This window comes from Notolabrus celidotus, chromosome 1 (assembly GCF_009762535.1).
Source record: "Notolabrus celidotus isolate fNotCel1 chromosome 1, fNotCel1.pri, whole genome shotgun sequence".
Classification (NCBI taxonomy): Eukaryota; Metazoa; Chordata; class Actinopteri; order Labriformes; family Labridae; genus Notolabrus; species Notolabrus celidotus.
Window position 1 is genome coordinate 38,215,175 of NC_048272.1, and position 9,672 is coordinate 38,224,846.

A 9,672-nucleotide genomic window follows, 5' to 3' on the forward strand; every position below is an offset into this window, starting at 1 on the left:
ATGTGCTGGATGTTACTTTTCTAACAGTGCAGTTCATTCAGAGATTTAAATAACAATATTTACAACTTCATATATTTGACACTTCCTCACATCTCTGAATTTATATACACATTACAGATGTTTTCACAAACACATGTTAACTTAACTTCCTCATTCTTAAGTTGTGGTGCAGTCTGAATCGCCTCCAACGAAAACTCCACCAACCAAAAACTTCAGGACTCAAGGTTCGAGGCTACTAAACTCCTCAGAAAAAGTTTTGAAACTTTATTTTGGTCAATTATTTAATAAAACTAATTTGTGTTTTATTTTATACATTTGGAAAGCCTGATTAGTCACCTTTACAACAAGGTACAACTTGTGAGGATTGTGCATTCCTGAAATGAGCAACACAGCTAAACATGTGGGTAGCGCCCCTAAAAAATATTCCAAAAACCCCTGCAGTATTCTCCTGTTGGTCTTGTTTTGAGCTTCAAATCCTGCAAGGTGTGTAACAGTCACAGATGTACAACTGGCACCTGATACCTCCAGAACCTGGGCTCTAACTCTGGCCTCCAGGATGACAACGCTCCACCACAGAGCAGGCTTTCTCAGAGACTACCTCTAGAATTTCCATCACCTCCGCAACCCTCACCACACTCACTGACTGTCTTACCGAAATTAAAACCTGGATGCCAAAAAACTTCCTTCAACTAAACTGCGACAAATCAGATATCAATCATCATCGGACCCAAATCCCTCACCACAACCACCCAAAACTTCTCCCTCACATTTGATAACACCACTCTGTCTCCATCAACCCATATTAGAAACCTCAGTATAATTTTTGACACCAACCTCACCTTTGAAAACATGTCACTAACATCACCAAAACCATCTTCTTTCACCTGAAAAACATCGCCCGACTCCGCCCACTACTTTCCTTCGCTGCAGCTGAAACCCTGATCCATGCTTTCATCACCTCCAGAATTGACTACTATCACAGCATCTTATATGGTTCATCATCCAAAGTCCTCAATAAACTCCAGTACATCCAGAACTCAGCTGCCCGTCTACTCACTCACTCCCGTTCCCATGATCACATCACCCCTGTCCCCCAAAACCTCCACTGCCCAGAGGAAAATTTTACTGCTCAAAGCTTTCTCTTCTAAGTATCTGGAGACAAAATTGAGATTCTCACTTCAGCCTCATTCAAGTTTCAAAGTGTTCTCATTGGTTTCTCCTAAAATTCACTAGGAGAAATAGTTGAGACCATGACATGAGTCTTATTTGAGACTTAAATGAGAGATCTCATTAATGGCTAATTTTCTTCTCTTTTTTTAAATATATTTTTGGCCTTTTTGCCTTTATTTGACAGGACAGCTGAAGAGAGACAGGAAATGTGGGGAGTAGTGAGCGGGGGAAGACATGCAGGAAATGGACGACCGTCCGGGAATCAAACCGGCGACCCCTACGACGAGGACTGTAGCCTCTGTATGAGGGGCGCTTAGTCCGCTAGGCCACCAGACAATTGAGAGAGCTCCCTGACTTCTCCACCTGAGCTCAAAAGGAGTCACAAAACTTGAGAAATACCTGAGAATCATTTCAGATTTTGACGAGATCTCCTTTTGAACTGAAAGGGAGACTAAGCTGAGACTTTTTGCAACTTTTTTTCTGGAGGCAAGAATGAGAAACAGGAGACATAAGCTATAGTCTCATTTTGCTTTCAAACAGATCTCATTGTTGTCTAGGAGACAGAAGTGAAACACTTTTGAGATCTCCTCTCTAAATTTCTTTTCCTATGGGTGGCTTCCTGTCCCCCAACGCGTTCACTTCAAACTCCTCCTCCTGACTTACAAAGCCCTCCATCACCTGGCCCCCTCCTATCTCACTGACCTGCTTCACCCTCACAACCCCTCTCGTGCTCTCCGCTCCTCTGATGAAAACCTCCTCTCCCCACCGTGTAGGACCAAGCACCGAACCTGGGGCGACAGGGCTTACTCCATTGCTGTCCCCGCCCTCTGGAACTCCCTCCCCACACACATACGCAACTCCACTGACCTACAAACATTCAAATCCCACCTCAAAACTCACCTCTTCAGAACTGCTTTTAACTGTTAATGTTTTTATTTCCACTGTGTTTCTAACTTGTTTCTTTTATTGTGTCTTTTATTGTGTGCTATTTGTGAAGTGTCTTTGCGTTCTGTGAAAAGCGCTATATAAATAAAATGTATTATTATTATTATTATTATTATTTAGAATTTGGGAATAGCCTGCCTTGAGTCCAGACCCCATCCCTATTCAACACTGGTGGGATCAACTTGGGCATGCTGTTCGTACTAGAGTGACCAACATGACCACGCTGGTTGACCTTCAGCAGCTCCTGGATGAAGAATGGGATGCTATCCCACAGCTAAATATGACCAGCATGAGGAGGAGGAGGAGTCAGGCTGTTGTGGTTGTGGCTGTGTATGGATCTTCCACATGTTACTGAGGTCCCTGACAGTGTGACATGAATAAAGAGTGAAAATGGTGTTGTGTTGTTTATTCCTGATTACTGTGGGAGAGTGCAAACATACGATCCATCAAGCAACTCAAAACGAAAGAGTGAAGACCAACAGGAGAATACTGCAGGGGATTCTGGGACATTTTTTGGTTGCTACTCACACGCGTATAGCTGTGTTGCTCATTCAACAGAAGCATGATCCTTACAAGTTATACCTCATTGTAGAGGTGACTAATCAGGCTTTACAGTGTAATACAATACAACACCTATTAGTATCATCAAAGGTGAGAAATAATTGACCGAAATAATGTTCCCAAACTTTTTTCAACAAGTTTATATTTGTACCCACAGATGGATTTAGTTTGCAGTGGGTCAGACAAAGTTTGAAGAAGGAAATTATATTTATTACAATTTAACGAAAAATGAAACCGGTAGTCGAGTTTAAAAGACAACAGAAGAGTGATAGGCTGAGGATAAGGGTGTACTACTGAGCTATTGGATGACAGCCGCCGCTGATTAACCAACGACAGCCCCTGAGCATGCAGCTGGAAGAGGGTGAGCTACTGAGCGAGGGAGAGCTAAACTTCTTGAATAAACACTTGATTTTCTTTGTAAAGTTTGCTCATTTATTTTCATGGCAGACCTTACTGGAGGAGCCAGTGATAGAAACATTCAAATATTGGTACTGTCTAGAAAGTCCTGCAATGACTTTCATTTTAAAGGTACAATTCTCATCATTTCATGTACACTGGGTGATGAGATGTCATTTGAGAGGTGTGGAAGTCTCTCTCCTCTCTCTCTCTGGATTGTCTCAGCTTCTCTCTGCTCATTGTTTTGAGTTTATGTCCTCTGGCTTCACTTCTGTGGTTCACTCTCATCGCTCTCACCAACACAGTAAAAGCTTTGATAAAACTAAAGCATGCTGTCAGCTCAAGACAGTCAGACTTAGTAAGCAGTTATCTGAGTTTGAATGAATGTCGGTTTAAGTTAGTTTTGGTTACTTTTCAATGCGGCACCATAAATGTCCTTTTACAGCAAACAAATTAGATTCAATAAGAGCTGCAGGAATATGTCATGTGCTAACAGCATCTTAAAGCCTCTTGAAACGTATATGGAATATTTAAAATTCACATGTAAAATGTAATTTGTAATCAAGCTTCAACAAAAATCTGAGTGAAAATAAACATCCATAACTATGAAAAACTCTGTTCAAAAACAGCCCACTGTGTAGGCGCGGCCTGACTCTTTGAGTGACAGGTCAAGAAAGAGTTCACAGCCTGCATGTTTGAGCCGTCTGACTCTGAATCTAAAGACATAAAAACTTCAGAATCTGAAAATTATTCATTTCAAATGCTCTCTGAGTGCTGAGTCATAAAATACTTAAGACTTCGTAGTCTCCGGGGCATCATGACCATGGGACGCCTGGAGCAGAGGAGGCTGAAGTGTAGAATGTGCACGCAGAGGAGCTGGGCTCCGGGTGCCATACGGAGCTGTTTGTCTAAACTCTGAGCAGTTTGGGGAAAGTAAGTGAACCGGTCCTGGGGAAAGTTAGTGAACCGGTCCTGGGGAAAGTTAGTGAACCAGTCCTGGGGAAAGTTAGTGAACCAGTCCTGGGGAAAGTTAGTGAACCGGTCCTGGGGAAAGTTAGTGAACCAGTCCTGGGGAAAGTTAGTGAACTGGTCCTGAGGGAAGTTAGTGAACCGGTCCTGGGGAAAGTTAGTGAACCGGTCCTGGGGAAAGTTAGTGAACCGGTCCTGGGGAAAGTTAGTGAACCGGTCCTGGGGAAATTAAGTGGACCAGTCCTGGGGAAAGTTAGTGAACCAGTCCTGGGGAAAGTTAGTGAACCAGACCTGGGGAAAGTTAGTGAACCAGTCCTGGGGAAAGTTAGTGAACCAGACCTGGGGAAAGTTAGTGAACCAGACCTGGGGAAAGTTAGTGAAGCAGTCCTGGGGAAATGAGCCGAGCATATGTGGGACTGCTTTAGCCACTTGGCCGTGGCTCAACTCAACCACGTCCCGAAGTTTCCCCAAATCCACCGCAGTAAGGGAAATAGAAGAATGACAACAAGCTGTCATCTTCAGCGATGGATGTGCAGACAGGGACACACTAGCACAGCGGTGCAAAGAGCAGAGAGACAGCTTTACAGACAGATTACAGGCAGGACGTGATTAGCAAACATGCTAACAGCTAAGACAACACTGAGGGGAGCTGGCTGAGACGACAGGAGACGGTCTGAGCAGGAGCGGAGTAGTTTTGTTGAACATGTGTGGGCGTGACTCAGTGTTTCATTTCTGATTGGCTGGATATTCATTATGTAATAAATATCCCAGTTAACCCCTCCTTCTTTATCCTAGCGTTAGGTATCAAAAACTTAACCGATAATATTTCAAAAATTGATTAAAGTTCAGTTCCAATATTTTAGATATATATAATAGCATGTTAATGTGACTATGAATATCCTAGGTAGAACGTTTTTGTTGATTTGGGTTACCAGAGGCTTTAAACCTTGTTCTTCTTTCTCAATGACACTGACCATTGATTGAACTTTTGAGCCCTCTCTTTCTTCCTCATGTTTCAACATCCTGAGATAAGTCCGAAAACACTATCCATAATCCACATGACTTCAAAAACTGGCTGTAAATGAGGCTTCTTATCAGATAGAAATACTTTCACTGATGCACACTGAGAACCAGATTTTTTAGTTTTGTGGGGGCCGAGTTTAAAGGTGTATGAAGACAGCTGTTACCTCATAGAGGGTCAAATAGTTGAGCTAATCATTACGTCTGAAAGTGCTTAGCTTTGCACAAACCAAAGGTGGTTATTCAAGAGAGAATATTCACACCAGAAAAGTGCTAATATTACTGTCTGGTGCATCGACAACCTTGATCTGACTGGACTGTGTTGTTTTCTAAAGAAGCAAAAGAGGAAAAAGTTCACACAAGTTACCTTCACTGACTTGGCCCAAGACAGTGGAAAAGAAAATACAAGGAGCCTGCTGAAACTGCAGAAGCTAAAAGACCTGCTGCGCTTGTTACATGTGCAGGCTAATTGGAGCAGTCTGAGGAAAGAAGGACATTAAAACACCTATTTCAGCCTTCTGCAATGCTTCTGCAATACTGCATGCTTGTAAAGTATAAAGGGTTTCATTTTCCACCGGTCACCTCGCCAGCCATGTGGGGGATTTTATTTATGTCTTTTAGAGCCAAAATTACCCCCAACCCCCACACTCTCTCTCTCCCACACACACACACACACACACACACTCTGAGTCTGTCTGCATTATGTCAGCGCAGCAGGGATAAGAGACGTAACACACACCTACTAGGAACGTCTGCTGTTGACTTGAGCAATGAAAGATGGAGGTAGGAGCACTCTTTCCTCTGTGCACATGCATGCACAAGGCCACCTACACACACAGGAAGCCACTTGATTACCACAATTAAAACAACAACATGGCTGCTAATGTGTGCCTTCAAAGCTCCAGACTCCCACTCCTGACTTCCCACTTCAACGTTTGCTAACTAAAGTTATAGGTGTTGATGTCAGTGGATTAATACAAACGCTACAGGGCTAGATTTTACATGTATTCAGATAACCATTTACATTTTTCTATACTGAGTTAAAACAGGAAATATAAGCTGTCATAAACAAGGGGGAAGTGCAAAACCCTCACTTTTAAGATCCTCTGATCAGCCAAGAGTTATTATTATTATTATTCATTGTTTCTCACCAAAATTCAAAATTATTAAAAAAATGCTATATAACAGCTTGCATGTTATCTTCCCTGTCTGTAATGTAGCACCACTGCATAACCTGCATGGTGTATTGCTGCCACCTGTAGATCAGAGGTTAACAACATGGCAGGAACATGAATATATCACACAGCTGCACATCTTTCCTACTGGGCCTGTCATGATTAACAGAACAAGCGATTTCTCCTATAACATGTCTAAACCAAGGTCCAAACCTCTGACGGATTTAACCTAAATGGGACATATATGTAACTTTGAACATTAGCAGTGGTTCAACCTAAAGGCAATCAAATTAAATACGAATCATCAAATTATTTGGGGAATTTTAGCCCATATTTGGCCAATCTGGGAATAAATTCCTTAGCAAAAAAAATCTTCCCCAATGTGCTCATAAAGGTCTCTAATAACCCATATTAAAAGATTTCATCTCAATTCCTGTAGCAAAATCCGCAACAGCTGTTTAAAGTTTGGGTACCTGGAACCTTATTGGTGAAAATAGAGAATGTTTTATTCTGTCTTCAGCAGCTTGTGAGGGGTCATACTAACAATTCAGAAATTTGAACATACGAACTACATGGCTGGAAAAAACAGCAGCTTGTTGGTACGTGTGGTAGAGCATTCAAAAGTCAAAGAGCCAGGTTTTTTCCCCCGTAAGTTGGTGGAGATCAAAAACAAAGCTAATATAAGCAGCTATGTTTTTTTGTTAGAAAAAGGTCAGTCAAGAGTTGTAAACTGTAAGTCAATAACTTTATTGATAATCCAATACACTATCCTCGAGTGCCTAAAAATGAATGAAGGTTAAATCTGACAGCATTTCTTTCTTCCTCTGCCACATTCAACACCATCTAAAAAGTTTGTTTTCCCAAAGAGAGTTCAATGCACGCTCAGCAGGCAGAAACCTGAGGAGCACAGGATTACTAGAATACCTGCACTACCTCTCTTGTTTAGTCAAAACCAGATCCACGGATGTTTTAATGAGGCTGACCTCTGACCTTTCCCTGACCTCTAATCTTCCTGTGTGGTGAAGATCAGGAAAATAAATATCATTACAGGAAGACATTAAGATTAATGATTTCCTCTTTCCATGGAGTGGCCCTTCATTTTTCATTTTTCATGTCAGCGTCTCTTAAAATGTTGAGTGTATGGAAACAGTGAAAGTTTGGGAAAACTCTTTATGTTTTGAAAGATATGTGCATGAAGAAGGAGGGCGGTCAAGCACTGGTTGAATCTCCACTTCTCTCTAAAAACGTTATCAAAGTTCATCCATCATTCAGCTTGTCAACACAACACTACTTGATAATGGACCTGAGCTAACGCAGCAGTTAGGCCTGTGTAAACTTCATGCCTATTCCCAAAAGGAGCAAAGAGGAAAAACTCAACACCGCAAACAAGCAGAGCAGCACGAGGCCTGCAGAGAACCAACATGCCTGTGAGATGTTCTCGTTCAGATAAAGGCCCCTCATTGAGAAAAAGACAAGTAACAAAGCTTTCTATTTTTACTGGAGCAGAGCCCAGAGTCTTCCACTGTGAATATCACCTCGCAATATTAAACTTTCAGTGACGGAGAACACTATAAATAACATCATCTAAGAGACGGTGGATTTCTACATGAAGGCCCCCAATGTGATCTTTCTGAGAGTATTCCCTTAGACTGCAGGAAACATACTCCACTAAAAATATCTAGAGTAAGTCAAAGAAGTGTTGGTATCTATCCCTCAGTCACTGACCAAACCAGCCTGAAGAATGTTTTCGTAAGGCTGCTGAGGATGGCGTTTTCTTAGAGAGGAAATGCTTCATGAAGACTTTTAATCTGTTTTTCGTTAAAAGAAAAAACAAGGGGTGCCATTGGCCTAACGGTCTAATCGTGTGCCCCATGTACAGAAGCGATGGCCCTTGTCGTAGACGTCGCAGATTCGACTCCAGCCCCAGCCATCAACTGCATTTCCTCCCCACTCTCTGCTCCCCACATTTCCTGTCTCTCTTCAGCTGTCCCGTCTATTAAAGGGGATAATGACCCAAAAAATATACCTTTAAGAAGAAAAAAAGTAAAAAACAACACTTTCAAACAGCAACCATGCTTACATCAAATTTTTAAAAAAGACCCTCTTCTATTCGGTTGAAAAAGCATGAAACCTGTCGTTATCTGGGTGTTTTTTAACAAGAGATTAAAAAGAAACTACTACATCTTATGATCTTCCCCCAGGAATCAGGGGTGAAGGAGTCTAATCCAAGTCAGGCCGGTGTTTCAATCCCTGAGTCACTGTGGTGACTTCATTAAACAGGAATGGTGCAGAATGAGGTTTACTTCAATATCACAGACTGTGACAGAGCCATGCAGCAGAATACTCTCATCAGAAAGAGAGAGACACCAGGCATGCATCCATCCCCACCGTCACCCCTGCTCTACAAACAACTCCTCCAGCTTTGCATTAATCTTACTGACAACGCTGCCGCTGGGTGGAAATGAGTCTCATTCAAGAACATTCATTATCACAGACAAGGCTAATAGAAAGACATTTTCTTCACCTTACTTCCCCTTTACTATGCAACTGTGCTTGTTGGTGAATATAAATGTTTTTAAACCTGTTTGATCCAAAAAGCAAATGAGATTATTAGATGGGGTTATAATCTGCTGTGAGCTGTGTTGAAAATGGTTTGTTCAATCAGTAAAAACTTTTTCAGTTTACTTGGTACAAAATCCAGAGAAAGCCCTCTTCTGAAGGCAGAAAAGGTGGTTGTAGTATCTGCAGTAACCCCATGTTCAGCCCTGGAAGCAGCATGGCTCTATGGCAGTGTTGGTGCCGCCTGCCACTGTGGGCCAGACTGAAATATTCATCAACTACAGTGGATAGTCATGAAGTTCAAAGTAGATTTCCTCATAACATTTCTCATGTCAGAGGATAAAGCCTGCTGACTCTTCCTGTACGGTTACACTTGGATATTTATTTTGGGGTCTGGAGTGGTTGAATATCCATTAAATATTCCTCTCAGGATAAACTGTAGGATTCTTAAATTGAAGAGCCGTCATTAGACCAGCTCTTTCATTTTCTCAGAGCTAAATTTACAAAAAAAAAAAATTAGGGTTATAGCTCAGGCATCTTTTGAAGTCAGGACCCCCTCTCCAACTATATTCTTTATTCTTTAGCTTCCACAAAGTGGTCACTAGTCCTCCTGGGGTCCACACATAACAATAAAAAACAGTAATTTAAGGCCTCACAATTCAAAGCATCTTAAAAAGATATAATAAAATGTTGCTGAACATTAAACAAGCCATAACAACCCTGAGAAAAATAATCTAAAAAGAGAAATAGAAAATAATACAAAAGAATACAAAAACAGTCAGAATATCACAACAGATAATGATTGAATCTACCTCAAGCGTAAAACAAATCTTTTGAGGAATTTTTTAAATTACATTTTGTCCTTGAGTTTTCTGTT